Source organism: Castor canadensis, chromosome 7 (genome assembly GCF_047511655.1).
Source record: "Castor canadensis chromosome 7, mCasCan1.hap1v2, whole genome shotgun sequence".
Taxonomy (NCBI): domain Eukaryota; kingdom Metazoa; phylum Chordata; class Mammalia; order Rodentia; family Castoridae; genus Castor; species Castor canadensis.
The window spans coordinates 156,356,886-156,375,776 of record NC_133392.1 but is presented as its reverse complement, the minus strand read 5'-3'; the positions used below and the strand labels follow the sequence as shown (position 1 = coordinate 156,375,776).

The following is an 18,891-nucleotide window of genomic DNA, read 5'->3' as shown; positions in this document are numbered from 1 at the left end:
TCATCACACAGTTCTGTGGACCAAGGACTCAACAGGACCCAGCCAGTTGGGGGTCAGCTGGGGAGACCCTCAAAGGGTTGGGGATAACTTCCCCAGCTGGCAGCAGGAATCATCTTGAGGGTCTTCACTCGTGTCTGGGATGATGAAAGGGTTCAGATGGGGCTGTCACCTCCAGTGTCTACACATGGCTTCTCTTTCTGGCTTTCTTGGGCTTCCTCACAACATGGTGGTTTGAGGGCAGTCAGGCTTTTGTCTTAACACTCAGACCTCCAAGAACAAGAATGCCAAAGCCAAGGGGAAGCATGTGGCTTTTCATGACCTAAGCGCCCAGGTCACTTAGCGTCACTTCTGCCATACTCTGCTGGTTAAGGCAGTCACAAGCCCACCCAGGTTTAAGGAGAGATGCCACCTCTCATGGAGAAGAATTTTGAAAAATTTGCTGCCATGTTTAAAAACCTTCACAGTAAGTGTAGAGCATGAAGTACGATGACCATCACGTACCTCGTGTCAGAAAATGTTAGCTGCTACTGTTGATTATTGTTATTAGTTTTAGTATCTTTACTAGTCAGCTTTTTGTCACAAGAAGAAATACCTCAGATAAATCAACTTAGAAAAGGGGCAGCAGTACATACCGGCTGAGGCTGAGGCAAGAGGGTGATTGCAAGTTCAAAGTTAGCCTAGGCAACTCAGTAAGCCCATGTCTCAAACTTTATAAAGGAATTCAGGGAGTAGCTTAACGTGAGCAAGGCTCTGGGTTCAACAGAGAGAGAGAGAGTTCTGGAGGTCTCTGATTGCCTGGCCCTGTTGCTTTGGGGCCTGTGGTGAGGCAGCTATCCTGGCAAGAGTGCGTGATGGAGTAAAATCACCTCATGGCCAAAGAGCAAAAGAGATGGAAGAGAGAGCTGGCACCTTGCAACTCCCTTTTCAAGCATACCACCTGTGACTTAAAGACCTCCCACTAGGCCCCACCTCTTTTTTATTTTGTGGTACTGGGGTTTGAATTCAGGGCCTACACCTTGAGCCATTCCATCCGTCCTCTTTCATGATGGGTATTTTTGAGATAGGGTCTTGCAAACTATTTGCCAAGGCTGACTTCAAACCTCAATCCTCCTGATCTCTGCCTCCTGAGAAGCTAGGATTACAGACGTGAGCCACCAGTACCAACCAGGCTGGTTTTTTTTTTTTTTTTTTAGTCTTTTGGTTTTTTGATGCACTGGGGTTCATACTCAAGGTCTCACACTTACTAGGCAGGTGCTCTTACCTCTTGAGACATTCCACCAGCTCTAGGCCCCAACTTTTATATGTTCCACCACCTTGCAAGAGTACAGGCTGGGGACCAAGTCCCTAACACATGAGCCTGAACCAAATTATAGCAGAATCTCTCAGGTATTAACACATGGGAACATAGCACTTTATTTCTAACTGTGTGACCAGGGGAAGTCACTTGCCCCCATCTTAACTAAGTGAACTTTAAGTGCAGTTCTGTGACTATGTTTAGTTTTATACCTACTTCGAACTTGGACTCAATGTTTAATATTCTTCTAGTCCTTAGTTTAATTTTCTTGCCCTCAGCAGTTTCTCCAACACATCTGGAGGTTTCACAAGGAGATTTTAGAACATCAGTCCCAGATACGCAGGAGTTTCTTTCATAAGCCTATTTATTCTGTTATTCTAATTTTTTCCCAATAAGTATTCACAACTGGCCTTTTCTGCAAAGAGATGTGCAGAAGTTTAAGGATCACATTCTCCAGTTGGGAACCTGAGATGCACAGAAGCTCAGGTGATGCAGTCCTACTGGATGCTGTCTCTTGCATGTGCTGTCTGACTGATCCTTGCCTCTACATCTAAGGTCAGCCCTGTGTCCTGGTGCCCCTTCCTACTACAGGAAACAGAGCACTGGAGAGCTTAGTAAAGTCCTCCAAAAGCTAGCTCTAACTCCAGAGCTGTTTGCCTGCAACCTGCTTTTGGGTTGACCCATGAAACAATGACCAATGCAAACCCAAGCATCATTTTTTTCTCTGCCTACCCCCATTCGTACCTCAAGTCACGAACTCTGGAACCTCAGTTAAGATAGACTTTTGGTTTTGGTCTAAGCTTAGGGAATTGACAAAAGGAAGAAGAAGAAGAAGGAGGAGGAGGAGGAGGAGGAGGAGGAGCTCAAATTCTAATTAATTTTGCTTTTTAACTACAGTTGAGTGACTTTTTGAGCTAAGTGGAGGATGAGAACTCAAAGACTAATGAAAATATGTAAGGTTGGCAGGTGCACAGAGCCTTCTGTAATTATACTACCTCATCCTTGGGCTTTGAGAATGGAACTATCAAGAGCACAACATGCAGGGTACATACCTGTAGTCCCAGCTGCTTGGGAGGCTGAAGCAGGAGGGTTACTTAAACCCACAAATTTGAGGCCAGCCTAGGCAACAAAGACCCCGTCTCCAAAAAAAAAGAAAATATATCAAGGGAACGAAAGCAGGGGATTATGTGAATAAATATGAAAGCTCTCTCTCCCCTTTGACATTTTGTAAAGCCCTCCTGTTTCCTTAATACAGCTAAAAACAAACAGTACACAGGCTTTGTTATTGTTGTTAGTTGCATCTGATTTTTTTTTTTCTGACTTTAGCCTTCCTCATCTTGGCCCCACTCAGCAGTGTCTTAGTGTTATGTGATCACACCTAAAATGCTGGTACCAATTTGAGGAGGAAGAGGAAAGCAGAATTCCAGATGGGCAGTTAACAGGGGCAGGATTGCATCACAGTGAGGTGACCTGGAAGGGTTAAGAGAGGCAGGAGGAGGAGTGACAGGTGGGGCAAATGAATTCCTGTCTTCAAGGGCTCCTTGAGTGGAACAAGGGCTCCATGAGTGGGAGCAGGGGCACATTTGGTTTCCTGCCTTACTCTTGGGTACTTAATCAAGAAGGTTGGCTCCTTTCAGCAGTAGCAAACAGAGGGTGGAAATCTAATGTCTCAATTTGCTCTGATTTTTGGCAGTAGGGAAACTCATTTATTTATTTAGCCACTCAACTAATTTATTCATACCTTCACCTGGCTTCAGAAAGGACTTAAGGTTACCAGAGCCATGAACAAGGAAGCATCAGGACACATTAGTTTTTCTTCCATCTCTGTCACTAACTAGTTGTGTGAACTTGGGCTAGCAGCAGTCTCTTGGATTTGTTGCCTGTGTGTAAGAGCAAACCCTACATGAGCTAGGTACTGTTCTAGAGACTCCCTATGTACCTTGTTATCTCATTTAACTCTCCTTCAAACAACTTATTACTGGTTCTGTGTTTCCAGAACTTTTTCACACAATTTGGGCCCATCTTTGTAATACGGGCATGTGTGTTTTTTTGTGGCTTTTGCCATTTCAAAAAAATCTTGAGTTTTTCCCTGGTTTCCAGAGAAACCAGTACCTCACACCTCCAGGCCAAGTCATTGGGTTCCATCACTGATGGAGACCTTGTCTTTGACCTTGACATTCACTCAGAACCATGCTGGAGAAAAAAGGGAAGTCTCCAAGCCCAGGGGCCAGGCAGGACTGGACCCCTGGGGAGGAGGGCCCCCACATGTACAGAATGGGGTGGCGTGGTAGGGGTGAACCGCCAGAGCTCATCTGCTTTGGAAAATCTCCTTGGTAGCCTGGCACCGGGGTCATTTTACTTTCCTGGTTGGGAGCTGTTAGGGATGTCATCCTTTGCACTCAGGTGGCTGTCAGACATCCTCACAGATCCTATTTGCCTGTTCAAGGTCCCGCTGTGACTTCTTTTTTTGGTGACTTCTTTTTTCCCTGGAGAAATACCCACCCCTGGGGTCCTGGGCTCCACGCCCTAGCTGAGCCTGGGGGAGGGCTGAGCTGCGCTGCTATCGGATACTTCCTGTGGCCCATGTGGCCCAGCTCCCGTCGCACCCTGGCTCCCAGACCCGGGATGCGAGGAGTGTATGGGAGGTGGAGGGAGCTAGGGGCAGAGCCCTGGGGCGGTCCTAACTCTGGCTGGCGGGCGGTCACCACCCAGAGGCCCTGGCTCCGCCTTCCCCAGAGACTGCGAGTGCCGGCGAGGCTGTGTACAAGTGCGGGAGGCCGTGGTGTGTGCGCGTGGTCTCGGTGTCTGAGCGTGCGGCTTAGTGTGTGTCGGTTTGCATTACTGTGGCTGGGGGAAGGATCTTTTTGAGTGTGACATCGAGAGATGGCATAGGGAATTGTCCCCTCCTGCTCTCTCCCCCTGTGGTGTCCCCGGTACCAGGACCCCTAGAGGGACTACTTGGTGCTGGGGGGATGGAGGTGCCATGGAGGGCCGCGGGAACCGCCTGGGTTGGGCTGCGTCCCGTGGCTGGGGACCTCCCAGATCCCGGCCGCCAGGTCTCACATCTTAGGAGCTTCTGGCCAAGTTTTCTCCTAGCCCTCTTCCCTGGCACAAGGGACGCTCCGGGGTGGGAGGACCTGGGATAGGCGAGCCCGTCCTGAGTGCCTACCTGGAGCAGTGAGGACCACCAAGGAGCCTTCCTGAAACACAGGAGGGACTCGCCTGGAAGTAATTCTGGTAGTCACACCCCTTCCTCAGAAGGTCATGGGTTCCAAACCAAACCAAACCAAACTAATTAGCTCCAGGGCTAGTTCTGTCGCCAAGAGACTGTGTGAATGTGTGGATGGAGGCCACCGCTGCCTGCCAGCATGCTCTCTTTAGGAACATAGCCCGTTCTAATGGATAGTTACTGAAAGTCTCGAACAAAGCCACTTATTTTCCAAATCTGATATGCTGTGTAAACTCCCACCCCCACCCCCCAAGGACAGGCCACTGGCTAGAAAACAGCACCCTGGATTTGAGCCCCAAATTAGGAATGGCTAATTACTTGGGTGACCCTATGACACAAGTCTAAGTGGTCCGCTTTTTATGGTGATGCCCTGGGAATCGGAGAGCCGAAAGCAGCTTGACAGTCAACCAGCCCTTGCTTTGCAAATGACACCTTCTGTCCCTTGATCATAAAGCGAGACCGAGGCCATGACCAGCGTGTGCGCGCCATTCCGAGTCCCGCGGGTGCTCTGGGGCTCCAGGCTCGGGGGGCAAACCCCGAGGACCCCGCCTGAGCCCCGACTTCCCCGCAGGAGCAACTAGGGTCCAGAAAGACTTGCGGCATCTCCTCCGTGCCCAGCGGCTGGGCGCTTCGCCTGGCTGGCGGTGTGAGCTTTTGCTCACTGTGCCCGTGGCACAGCAAGCGCTGGCCCCGCCCCCGGCCCGAGACGCCCCGCCCCCGGCTGCGCCCCGCCCCGCCCCGCCGGGCCCGCCCACGCCGCCCGAGGTCCAGCCCCGCCCCGGGCCGCGCCCCTCCGCCGATGCCCCGCTCGCCGGCACCTCGCGCGCGGGCCTGTCCTCAGGCCCTGCGGGCTCCGCGCCGCCGCCCGGAGGCTGGCGTCCTCCGGTCACTCCGGGACCCGCCCGCCGTGTCCCCTGGGCAACCGTCTCCAGGGAGACCGAGCCCCGCCCCTGGCACCGACACCCGGTACGAAGCCCACCTGTGCGGGCGTCTGCGGGGTCCCAGTGCCCCCTAACCAAATGCCCCGCCCGCCCAGCGCTGGGCTTTGTCCGTCTGGGGCCGGGTGGACAAGGTGGGAGGCCATCGGGGGTCCGGCACGTGAGGCCTAGGGGAGGCGGGTGCGTCCCGGGGCAGACTGCACCCCACTGGAGAGGCTGAGGCAGGGGTCGCGCCCGCCTGTGATTCTCTGATGGAGGCTGTGTGATGCTCTCCTTTGCTGACTGCATCCTTTTGTGCCTTCCGGGGAACAGAATCCCGGGTGTCTTGGTTTCTCCCCTTGATGGGATGAACAGGGCCCTCAGTGGGTTCCGGACCAGGACAAGTCGCTTTGGAACAAGCTGTTTACTTGTCAGGGACCAAAGCAGTTATGCGCGCGTCTCCCCTCCCCCTGCCCCCATTCGGGACCCAGCCACCCTGCGTGCTCTGGCTCTGTCCCTCCCTAGCGTTGCCTCCCTAGCTTTGCCCTTGAACTCAGAGGGTCTAGAGGAGGAGGAGGACAGACCCAAGCTGGAGGTCTTGGTCAGCTGTCTCCTGGGGAGTCGCCTCCCTGGCCGCCTGCTTGTGAATTCTGTCCTGGCTCCTGATTTCCTGACCTGAATTCTGGAGGAGGAATCCTTCTCTTGGCTTCTCTAGCTCTTCCTTCTCTCGGCTCCATCATGCGTTTTGCTTTGTCTTTCCTGTTTTGAAAGCTCTGCCCATGCGCTCACTTCTCGTTTCCCTGAGCCCACGCTACTATTGCTATCTCCAGTTTGTCACTGGTCTGCAAGGGAAGTTGTTTCTTCCTTAGCCCTTAGCACTGGCCTCCCATTCCTCTGCTGGCAAGTGCATTGGGGGAGCCCTGGCCATTCTCTTTGGATGCTGAAGTCAGGGTCCATCTACCTCCTCCTTCCTGGGCTCCTGCAGCAAGGTTCACAAGCATCCTGCCAAGAAATAGCTGGCAGGCCCAGGGACTCCAGCTTGGGCCCTGGGAAATGTATTCCTATAATCCACACCGTTTTGCAGTGGGTTCTTGGGGCTCTGCTTTTTGTCTGATGGAGAAACCAGTTTAGGTTTTCTGCTCAAGGGCCCTCCCCAACCACCTAGTGGCTTCCAGGCTGAAGTCCCCCCACTGTGGAGTCGCTATGCCCAAGGTCAGGACTGGGAGAGGGAACCAGCCCTTGCTCCTGGAATTCAGCTGACTGGGCTGGAGCACTGGTGCCCTTCCTCCTCCCACTGTCCTCCCTGACCCTTTGGGGTGAGATTATTTTTAGGAGTGCAGGAGGTAGAGGAAGAAACACCAGGGATGCACAGAGCAGGCGGCCCCTCCCCTCACACCCTTCCTTTTGATCTCCGGCCCAAAATGGATGAATTTTCCTTTAGTCCTGGGCTCTGAAAAGAGATCCACAGAGGGAATCAGCTTAAATTTCTGAGCCTACCTTTTGTAGCCATGGAATGGCATTCCAACCCAGGCATGGCTCAGATCAATTACTTTGCTTTCGAAAACCAAACAAAACCAACAAACAGCTCTAAAAAACCATGTAACTCATCATACGTATATCCCTGCCACAGGCTGTGAAAGTGCTCCTTCAGTGTCACCAGCGGGAGCTGGGGGTGGCATTGACACAGGTGGCTAGAAGGGCAGATCAAGCAAGAAGGGAAACCAAGATGAAGCAGTCACTTTTGAGCTAATGTCTTGTAAGAGAATGCACAGGTTTCTGAAATTCTCTATTTAAAAAAAATGTTTTTCTTTCTTTTTCTCTTCAGGCATATAAAGAGCTCGGGCAAGGGTGGGATGAAGCTTGCTGACACCAAAGCCCCTTTAATCTGCCAGCCAGGGGGGCCTCTGCTGGTGGTCTTTCTTGGCCCATCCCAAAGAGGTAGGTTGGGGGAAGGGAGCAGTGAGGGCCAGGGAGGAGAAATATTGTTCTGCAGATAAGTTAAGAACTTGAAGAAAATCCACTCTCTCTGTCTCTCCAGCCAAAAGAGGACTTCCCATGTAGGACTGTTATGCTCAGAGGCTGGGCGTATAGCTCAGTGGCAGAGTGTGGCCCTGGGTCCATCTCCAGTACCAGAAGAGAGAAAGAGAGAGAGATGAGCCAAATTTGTGCTAGGAGTGAATAAGGAGGAAGTAAACCAGAGCTCAGTCAGCTTTCCAAGAGAGGAGTGCTGCTGCTACCTGGGGGGAGGAAGGAAGAAGGATGGCTTTTGGGCTGAGGGGCCTGGAAACCCCATCAGTAAGATACAGACTTTTGTCATGGGAGTTTTGGCCTATTTGGAAAGAAAAATTAAGACATTTTTCCAGGGCTGGCAGAGTGGCTCAATTGATAGAGTGCCTGCCTAGCAAGTGTGAGGCCCTGAGTTCAAACACCAGTACCCCCCCCAAAAAAGAGAAGAAATAAAAAATTGTTTAAAAAAAAAAGACGTTTCTTCAAAGGAGGTAGATTGAATTTTTATAACTCAGTATTATTCTTCAAAGGGTCTTTGGGTGGGCACTTTGTGTCTCTAGAGAGTTGGCAGTCCCTGGATCAGAGATAGGGTGCTCTTCAGAGCTTCTAGAACATTAGTCTTAGAAGATGAATGTAGTCCTTTTGTACAAATGAAGAAACTGAGACCAGAGAAAGACAATGGATGGCCATTAACCAAACATCCCCATTGGAGTCCTAAGGTGCTGGGTGTGGTTAGTGAGCTCCATGATGGAGAGGCCTAGTGATCCCCTTGCCAGATCTCTGGCCACGTTGTAAATTTTGTGCACACTTGAAACATTCCACCTAAGCAGCCGCCATCATTTCAGGGTAGGCCAGGTCCCCAACCTCAACCTCATGTTGGTTACGGACCTCTTTTAAAAATTTCAATATTAAGCAGAATTTTAACTTATAAAGTAGAGAAAAACAGCCACTGTGGTAGACAGAGACTAGCCCAGAGCTCCCTCCACTCCTGTACCTGGTCCCACTCCCACCTTCTGCTGAAACCTCAGGTGCATTGTTGGCACTCCATGACTTCCTCTGAACAGAGGCGTAAACTGTGGATTGTGTAGACCTACACTGAGGGATGAGTTTCTTCTACACCCTTGTTTATGCTATCTTGGTCTTTGTTTTAGAAAATGCCTTTTAATAATTTTTGATCTTAGACATTTATCTATGAAAAATATGATTTACTGTTGGAAATTTGGAATATACAGCAATAATTGCAAGCATCACTCTTCTATAGTGCTACCTCCTGAAGGAACTGATTCTGTGCAGGAATGTCTTTCCTCCTACCTCCCAGAATCTTCTGTGTACATAAATTTTAAAACTTGATTTTGGGTTAGGGGGTCTATCTCAGTGGTAGTTCCTGTGTAGCATAAGTAAGGCTTGGTTTCATCCTCAGAACAGCACTAAACCAACAAAGCCCCCCAAATAACTTGCTTTTTTTATTGTCAAAGATTACTATAGACTTTCACGTAGATATAACCGAATGTGTATGTCTGTCTCTTTTCTGTCTCAAAAATTCCAATGAAATGAAAATAAAGAAATAAAAAATAGAGCCAGGCACCCTTCTGTCACCCCGGGAGTACTTGGGAGACTGAGGCAGGAGGATTGTGAGTTCCAGGCCGGCCTGGACTACATAGTGAGATCCCGTCTAAATAAATAAATAATAAAAGTATATAAATCCTTTAGAAAACAGAAAAACAAATGATGGGAGAATGTGAACAAGAATTTTGGAGGACAGAAAGCAGATGGGTGAGAGAAAAACTGAGCAGAGTGTTGAGCTACTGGGCTGTGGGAAAGATAGCAAGTTGATGTGTTCTCAGGCACCACCAGCGCCTCAGGAGTGGGAACAGTGGGGTTTTTGCAGGGAGGGCTGGAAACAGGCACATTAGCTGAAAGTGTGTTAGAGCAACAGACCCATCCAAGATGACAGGTTTCCTGCAGGCAGCCTCCAGTCAGAGTTCCTGAGGCCCAGTAAAGGGCAGGGGAGGTGACAAGGAGGGTGTCCCAGGGCAGGGAAGGCCTATAGTGAGAGAAGGATGATTGTCTGCAAGTTTGCAACTGAACAGTGAGAGTATGAGAGCATGGCCGCATGGCTTACTACCCCCTGCCTTAGAGCTAGGCCTCAAAAGTAACCTCACAAGAAAGATGGATGTTAGACACTGACAGTGAGGGGGACCCTGTTGATAAGTTGGCTGGGTGCTTTGTCACCTCACAGTGAAGTCCCCTAAACAACCAGTCCTACCAGCAAGATCAGGCTTAGTGCCTCCTTCTTAAATTTGGCTGTGCAGCCAAGGATGGTCCCACATAGGCTGAGTCCTCTAGCATAAAAGCTAGAGACCCAGACACATGGAAAGAAGGGACCTGGAAGTCATGGACACGGTTAGTCTTGTTGTTTTTTTTTTTAAGCACCTTGACAAATAAGTAAACAAACTAACAAACTAATTAACTTCCAGGTGTTAACATTATGGCAGCCAAAATAAAACTTTCAATAAAAGAAATAGAAGAGTGAAAAATAAATTTTCAGAAAGGAGAACAAAAAGATTGGAGAGAGAAAAAGTAAGAGAATCATTGTTAGGAGCTTAAGAAAAAGAAAAAAGAAGGGAGAGGGCTGGAGGAGGAGTAGCTCACATGGTAGAGCACCCGTCTAGCAAGTGCGAGGCCCTGAGTTCAAGCCTCAGTACTGCCAAAACAAAACCCCAAAAAACGAAGGGAAGGAGGGAGGAAGGGGCAGAAAAAGATGAGAGAGAAAATTATACAGAAAAAAAAAAAAAAACCTTCTGGAACTGAAGGCATTTCTGCATTAAAATGAGAGCCTGAGTGGACCCAGCACAATGAACAATAAAAGGCCCCACTATGGGACAGCATCATGAATTCTCAAAACTCCAGAGATGGAAAGAAATTATTAAAAGCCAGAAAGGAAAAGGCCCCATATGGAAGACCAGAGAAGAGAATGGCATTGGACAGTTCAAAAGCAACACTAAAATCTGTAAGACAATAGGTTAACACATCTAACCTCCAAGGGAGATTAATTCCCAGCCCAGAATTCTGTTTTTGATCATTCATCTAAGATAGTACATGTAAGACAGTTTGGGGTTTTTTTTTTTTTTTTTGGCTATGCTGGGATTTGAACTTGGTTTTTGTCTTGCAAGCAGGCATTCTACCTCTAGAGCCACACCTCTGGTCCTTTTTGCTCTGGTTATTTTGGAGATGGGGCTGGGTTGGCCTTGAACCATGATCCTCCTGATCTCAGCCTCCTAAGTAGCTAGGATTACAAATGTGAGCTGTGCCTGGCCCTTTGTACCCATTTGTGAGGAAGCTCTTAGAAGATATGCTCTGCTAACATCAGGGAGTAAACCAATAAAGGAGAATGAATGGATTCAGTGTGCAGTTGTCTGTCATTCCCATTTGGCTCAGCTGTCAAATGGCTTTCCATGTTTCAGCTTTTATCTTTGAGTCTTGGGAGTGAGTGAAAAAACAATAAGAATAACACTATATTTAATTTTTGTTGCTATAACTAAATGCTGGAGGCAGACTGCTTACAAAGAAAAAGGTTTACTTAGCTCACAGTTTTATTAGAGGCTGAGAAAGTACAAGATTAGGTTGCACCATTGGATCAACCCCTGGTGAGGGCCTTATGATGAATGGCATCATGGGAGCAAGAGCAAGAAGAAGAGATCCCATGGCAAAACTGGAAACCAGAGGGGGGGAGGGGCTAGGTTCAGGCTTTTATAACAACTGACACTCATAATGACCTAGGGACCTCCCATTAGGCCCTACCTCTTACCATCATCACATTGAGGACCAAGATTCCAGTATATATATGGGGACAAACCAAATCAAAACCACAGGAAACACCTACCCCACCACGAGAACTAAAAAATTCTGCTAAGTCTCTCTTGTAGCCAGGACCAGTGACTCACCACTCCACTGGGCTCCACTGATGAGATGCATCTGTGTCATCTTTTGACAGTGAATAGGAGAATAAAGAATGTGCTCTGTGCCATGACTATGGTGGGAAAATAGTGCTGGACTGAAAGGTTGATCTCTTGGCACACAAGTGTCAGGGGTACAAACTGGCACCCAGCACTCAGTAGAAATTTTGGTTTTGCCATCAGACATGATTCTGCATTGTGGGGTCCATATAATGTACTGTAGTTGTATTTATTGTGTTCAACTTTTTGTTTTTACTGGAGTTGATAGTTGCATTGTCTTTTTGTTGTTGTTGTTGTTGGGACTGGGGTTTGAACCCATGGCTTCACACTAGCAAAGTAGGCACTCTGTCACTTCAGCCACGCCTCTCGTCCATTTTGTTCTAGTTATTTTGGAGATGGGAGTCTCATGAAGTATTTGCCTGGGCTAGTCTCGAACCTTGATCCTCCTGATCTCAGACTTACAAGTAGCTAGAATTATAGGAGTGAGCCACAAACGCTTGGCTTGCCTTGTCTTTATACTTGCTTTGTTTTCAATGTACTAATCACAAATTCTTCCTAAAACTCTCTAATAGAACTATGGGACTTCTTATGCAGTAAGTGTGTCAATAATCTGCGAACTACTGCTCTGATTAATTAGTGAGAGTCAGCTTTGGTTGGTTGGTTAGTTGGCTTTGGTTTTTGTGCTGGAGAATGAGCCCATGGCCCCATGAATGCTAGGCACTAACCACTGAGCTACAACGCTACTTTCCTCACATGCAACCAAGAACTGACTAGCTGAGGGAATGACAAAGGGAATTCCCATAATGACAGTGAAGAGAAAGCCCAGGACAGACCAGTGTAGCTGGGCTATGTACAGAGCAAGATAGCTGAGAATCCAAGAGGCATAGCTCCCAGAAAAAAAAAATAGCTTATGGGTTAGCTGACACATTTGTTATATTGTGAGGAATTTTATAGTTCTGTTGAGAGTGTGGTAGAGTTAGTGATTTGTACATCAAAAAACAAAGAAAATAAAAAATTACGATAAACAAAAAGTTGAACAACAGAAGAAATAAAATCATAGTAGCTCTGGGCTTAGCTTTGAGTACTCTTTACAGTCATGACAGTGTAGATGCTGAAGGTTGACTTAACAGAAAATGGTCACACAGCTGTATTTAGAACACGAGGAAGTGATTATGCATGTTGATGTGTATGACAGCACAGGTTCATTTTCTTCTTTTTTTTTTTTTTTTTTGTGGTGGTGGGAGTGACACCCAGGGCCTTGCTCATGCTAGTTACGTGTTCTGCCACTGAGCTACATCCCCAGCCCTCACAAGCTCATTTTCTAAGGTAAGCAGCTAAAAGTTGAAAATCAGGAAATGTCAATATAGATCTGTTATTTAGATATGTAAAGATAAATACTCCGAGAAACAACTGGAGTTTATTTGGGTGTCTGTGTGCAGAAGGGGAGGTCAGGTCAATGTTATTTGCTATGATTTTTAGTTGTTTCTTTCCCCCTGTTCTGAGGATTGAACCCAGGCCCTTGGCAAGCACTCTGCCACTTGACGGCTTCAACTATGCCCCCAGCCCCTTTGGATTTTGTTCTTGAGATGGGGTCTCACTGACTTTGCCCAGGCTGGCCTCCAGCTTGCAATCCTGCTGCCTCTGCCTCCCAAGTAGCTGGGATTACAGCCATGTACCGCTGCAGACCTGTCCAAGTTTTAGTTTTAATTAATTCTTAAAGTCATATGCATGCATAATTTTCATAAGAAATTAAAATTAAAGTTATTATATCCATAAAGCTTTTTCCATTTTTTCTTTGCTTTCTGAAGTCATTTGTCCATGACCATATGTGTCAATAATTGCATGTGTATTTCTGCTCTACTTAACCTTATTCACGGTGCCCTGTGGTATGCATGGGTGTCATTTTAATATTATATTCAATTCCATTGAGCTCAGGTGTGATAATCTTCTTAGCCATTTCCTTTCATTTTGTTTGTTTGTTTGTTTTTTGAGACAAGGTCTCACTATTGTAGCCCAGGCTGTCTCCCATGTCAACCTTCTGAATGCTGGGATTATTGGTGTATGCCACCATGTCTGGCTACCTTAATATTTTTGATTTATCACTTTTACAAACAAAATCATAATGAATGTCTTAATACACATAGCTGTTTTGGTTTCCACAATTTCTAGGTCTAAGACCAAGAGGACTGGGCATTCTGGGGCACAGGACCGCACTCTTCCCTGGTTAATGTGGCCCTGCTGCTCCTGCCTGGGGTTTGGCTGCCATCTCCTCATTGATTTTTTTCTTCCTTTCTGATCCCCCTCCCCCACTCTCCTCACAGCAGCCAAAGCCTTGGAAGAGCAAATAATCAAGCCATAGCAGTCCACCCATTCTCCCATCCCAAAATCCTCCAGTGGCCGGCCTCCCAGTGCAGTTGTAGTGAAACCTGGACTCAAGGCTCAAGGCACTGCGGGATCAGACTAGCCACCTCTCCTGGTCATCTCCCCGTGGAGCTGGGACTCTGGTCACCTGGTCTCCTGCCTCAAGGTCTTTGTACTTCCTGTTCTAACTGCTTGAACCCTATTTCATAGATTTTTGAGGGATCCTTCTTTCATTGGGTCCTCACTCTCAATGGAGCCTCACCTGAGGACCCTTCCCTGACCCCCATCCAAAGGGGACCCTCCCTGCAACTCTCTCACAGTCCAGTTCTCATTCTCTGAAATCATCTTGCTTATTCTTTTGCTTCCTTTGGATTTTTTGTCTTTGTCTTTGGCCATTAGACTAAAAATCTTTTAAGAGCAGAGATGGTGCCTGTCCATGCCTGATGGAAGATCCACAAGTAAATAGCTGCCGAATTAACCGAGCCATAGAGGGCTGGCCCTCCTTCACCGTCCTTTTCCTGAGGGCATCTAGAAGGAAGTGGTGGCTGAAGGGTCTTGGGCTTTTCTTAGCAGACAACAGGATGAAAGTGTCTGGAATGCCCCTTCTTTGCTAGGAACTGCATCCTCTGGGCAGAGCACCTCAGACTCTCCTTAAGTGCTTTCCACAGAGGTCGGGCAGGAGGAAGAGGGCCGATTTCATTCTCCAGGAGGCATGGCTGGGAAAGAAAACACTTGATCAGAATGATTTTTGAAGCTGAAAATAAGCCCAAGTCAAGAAGCCCGGCCCAAGGCTCCACTGGGTTCAGCACAGTGCTACAGGTCAGCCCTATGGCCACCAGTCCCCTTTCCCACGTGTGCTTTTGCAGGGTGCCTTCTCTGTCTCCCGCCCATATAGCTGCTGGCCTTGTATCCCCCAAGCCTAGCTTTATGGTAGATTATGTGTGCATAGCTACCTCTAGAAGTTTCTGTAACTGAGGCTCCTCTTGGACTAATTGGGTTGTAAGTTTGAAGTTCAGAAGTTAAACAGATGCCTTCCGTTGGGTTTAGAGTCTGAACATTCTGTATCTCTACACAAACTTGTAGGGACAGTTCCCGGGGGAGCCTTTAGACTCTTGCTCTGGAATAACTCATGGCTCCTCCACCGAGTGACACCGGAAGGAGCGTGGCATTATCTTGGCCAGGGCTCCCTCAGGGAGGAGGATGTTTATCACTCAGACAAGCAGGACACAACTTTCCTCCTTTGCCTTATTGCTGGTTCCCTGCACAGAGCTCGCCTGAAGTGACTCATGTGTTCCCTTGGGATGCCTTTTTCCCAGGACATGTGACTGTAGGACCCCCAAAGCCTGTCATTATGTTGAGAGAAAGGCCGATAGCATTCCTGGTTGTAATCAGCCACCTTGTGATGGCCCCTAGAAAGCTGGCCCCAGACATGCCAGCTCAGAGCCCTGGGAGAGGCTTAAAAGGAAGGAAAGGAATTCCTAAGGAATCCTGAACTTGGAGCCAGCCTCTGGCCAGAGGGCCATCAGTCCAGGGGCAGTTCTGTCTGCCCTCCCCTCATAAGTCAGCTGGGCCCTGAAGCATGCTGGGATGCTGGCAGGAAGGCTTGTAGTGACACTCATGTGTTGTCAAAGTCTTTGGAGAAACTCCACTGCTGGCTCTTGGAAGTCAGACCCCCCCAGACGTCCCAGCCAAGGGGCTGTTCTTCACCTGCATCAGAGAGAGAGCAGCCGACTGGGAACATTCCAGAACGCTGTGGAACGGATCACACAGGGTCTTGTGTTGGAGACCCACAGCCAGTACCCTGTTGTCACACAGCTATCTGTGGATCCTGTGGCCAGAAGGTGGGGAGGTTGAAGGAACTGAGCTCTGTCTGTCCTGTGCTGTTTTCCTGGACACTATGGATGCAGGTGTGGTGTGGACAGAGAATGGGGGGAGGTCCTCATACTCCATCTTGGGATGTTGCCTCTCCAGGGCCTTGGGACAGTCCTGACCCTCGCAGACCCTCTGTCTAGGACATCTCCCTCTCCCCATGTCTGTACAACTGTCTGTCACCTAATGACCCCAAGTTGTATCTCTGACTCCTCAGATTTCTCCCAGGCGCTCCAGCCTGGGATCCTGGCCCTTGGCTGGCCTCACTCATATCCATAAGCAGCTGGACTTGCTCTTTCTGAGATGAAGCACTTGCTGTCTTATACCCCCTACCCGCCTCAACACACACACACCTGTTTTTCCCTTCTGCTTCCCTGTCGCGGGAAATTCCCACGACCCCCCAGTCTCGCAGGCCCAACCTGGCTGTCACCGTTACTCCTCCCTGGGTCTCCCATCAGAGCTGTCTCATCTTCTAAGTGCATCTCATTCCCCTCACTCTCCAGGCCTGTCCCCTCCCCCTGGATCAGTGGCATCATCGCACCCCTCCCCAATTCGGCTTCTCTCCAGTCCTTCCACAACTCAGCCAGTGGCAACCTTGTGGACAGAAATCACATACCATCATTCCTTTGCCTAAAACCCTGCAGGGCTGCCCCTCCCACTTGGAGGGGGCCTAGGTATCTGCCCCCATCTAAAGGTTCTGCAGGACCTGATCCTGCAGCCAAGACCTTGTCTCACACCATGTGTGTCCCCATTCGCAGTCCCCTCTGTCCCTCCAGCAATGGCTACCATGGGTTGGTTCTGAAGTAAGTGAGTGCTTCCTTCTCCCACTAGCTCTTTGGGCTCCTCTCCTTGGGGTGCTGTGGACGTGCCAGGCTCCCTGCAGTCCTCAGTTCCAGTGTCTTCTCCTTCTTGAGGCCTTCCTCAGCCTCCCGAGTGTGGTGGCCCCTCCTGGCTCTTCTCCATCATCACCACATGGCCCACTGTCCTTCCCTGGGTGGTGCCATGTGTGCATGCTTAACCTACTTGTGTACTTTGGATTAGGGTCTCCCATACTGGGATGTGAGCTCCTTTATGGCAGAGCCCCTTGGTCTCAATCACCACCCTATTCCCAGTACCTCCTATAATTCCAGCACTTAATTGGTCTCCATAAATATTAGTGGAATTAACGGATATCTCAGACTGAGTGATATATACAAAATATCAAATCCAATAAAGTGTGAATGCCAGTTTTGGCCACGAAATAAAATCGTCAAAGAAAATCATGAACTCTTGCGTTTAGACTCAGGAAATCATGCCTGGACAGGCTGGGAGAGCCTGGCTCACTGTGGGAAGTGCCTGCGGGGTTGGCCAACAAGCTCAGTGATGTGGCCTCCCAGAAAATGTTCTTGGGGTGGGGTACATTAGGCTCCGCAGAAACCTTCTACAACCTGACTTCCCAGGCCCCATCTGGAGCATCTAGTTAGCTCAGTGTTCCAAACTTTGGACACAGGGTGTTGTAGTGAGAGCTGTGAGAGGTACTGGGGATGTGAAGCTGAAAGATGCCTTCACTGCAGGCTGGGGCCACCATCCCACCCACGTGGTCAGAGGGTTGGCTATCAGAAGCACACCAACTTCCAAGGAAAGAACTTACTAAATAGTAGATGCTTCCAAAAGTGGAAATTTTGCTTCATTAATGAAAATGCATATTTTCAACTGTAAGTGGTAGAAAATTTATCTCACTGCTGTAAGTTAAAAAACAAACCAAAAAAGAGGAAAGTTGGTGGCTCATGCCTGTAATCCCAGCTACTCAGGAGGCAGAGATCAGAAGGATTGAGGTTCAAAGCCAGCCCAGGTGAATAGTTCCTGTGACCCTATCTTGAAAAAACCCATCACAAAGAAAAAGGGCTGGTGGAGTGGCTTGAGGTGTAGGCCCTGAATTCAAACTCCAGCACCACAAAAAAAAAAAAAAAAAGAGAACAGAGGGGTAGCAATGTAGTGGCTGATAGAACTGAAAAGCCCAGGAGTAAAATCTAGCTGCAGGCATGGTTAGATCCAGGTAATTAAAGATGGTCTCAGGCCTCAGAGAGCTTGTGCTCTCTGCTGTGAGTTCTGCTTTCCCCTGTGTTAGTCAAGTTCTGCCCCAAGGGCAGCACATGGTTCTGACAGCTCTGGGTAAATGCTTTCTTTTCTGCTACCCCAGAAAGAAGTCAGATGTCAAAAACCACTAGAATGATTTTTGAAACCAGAGGTGGTGGTGTACGCCTGTAATCCCAGCACTCAAGGAACTCAGGCAGAATGATCTTGAGTTTAAAGCCAGCCAGGGTTACATAGTGAAACGCTGTCTCAAAAAAAAAGCCCCACAAAACGAAAAGAAAAAACTTCACATTATTGGTTCTGCCGTTTGTAGTTGGCATCGGAGCCATATTTTTTGGTTCCCAGCTTCTGTGGCTCCACTTCAAGCTCAAGACTCAAGTATGAGTCTGTAGGCTCATCCTTGGGGCTATAGCTTTTCATGAGGAAAGAGTAACCACATTTCACTCTGTCTACTGCCAACGCACACACAAGATGTTTCCAGCCTGGCTATTGTGAATGGTGACACTGTAAGTGCCCTCACACGTGTCTGGCCCGTCTGTCCTTGCATTTCTGTTGGTGTATACCTTGCTAGATCCCAGGGCACAGTTGTGTTCAGTTTTCATAGATTCTGCCAACGTGGGTGTACTGATTAGCACTCTTGGGGCAGTGCTGAAATCCCTGGATTTGCTGGCATCTCTGTCCCATCCTGCTGGAGGGTGACAGGTCTGAACTTCACCTTGGAAAGAGGCTGGGGCTTGTTGATCACTATCTCATGGGTGGCTGTCTCTGGCATTTGGTGATGTTTTGTACACGCCATCTATCACGAATCTTCCTCTCAAGGACTGAGGTCGTTATAGGGAATGATTTCTCTGCCACACCACAGGGCTGGGGTGGCTGAAGGCTTCCTTTCCACAGTGCTGAGGGGCAGCAGAGCAGGCAACTGTTTTTCTTAGAAGCCAGGCCTTTGGTTAGAGCCCCTGGGAGCTCATCCTCTGCACTCATCCTGGCCTTCCCAGATGGAGTGGCCCAAAGGCACCCTGACTTCCCAAGCTTGACCAAAGTATGTTTAGTGTCACAAAGGGATGCACCAGGATTTCTGACTGTCCCCTAAATTTTGAATCAGATTAAGGCTTTGGCCTCACCAGTCTCAGAAAGAGGAACCCTGAGTCGGATGTGGTTTCACAATCAAAGGAAGTGGCTGCCTGC

General features: G+C 48.6%; 1 protein-coding gene across 11 annotated transcripts in view; it reads left to right on the top strand.

Annotated features, from left to right (window-relative positions):
- Pik3cd (phosphatidylinositol-4,5-bisphosphate 3-kinase catalytic subunit delta) overlaps positions 1–18,891 on the top strand; it is a 49,535-nt gene that overhangs the window by 13,527 nt on the left and 17,117 nt on the right. For 4 of the 11 annotated variants that reach the window (XM_074081404.1, XM_074081405.1, XM_074081403.1 and 1 more), the window contains exons 2-3: positions 7,266–7,378; positions 12,648–12,729. The exons of 1 other annotated variant lie outside the window; for it this stretch is intronic. The gene's annotated coding sequence lies outside the window, so the exon portion shown is untranslated. Of the gene's footprint in view, positions 1–5,332; positions 5,490–7,265; positions 7,379–12,647; positions 12,730–13,724; positions 13,931–13,953; positions 14,584–18,891 lie in introns of those variants that run through there. 6 more of the 11 variants (XM_074081398.1, XM_074081400.1, XM_074081399.1 and 3 more) reach the window with 6 other exon arrangements.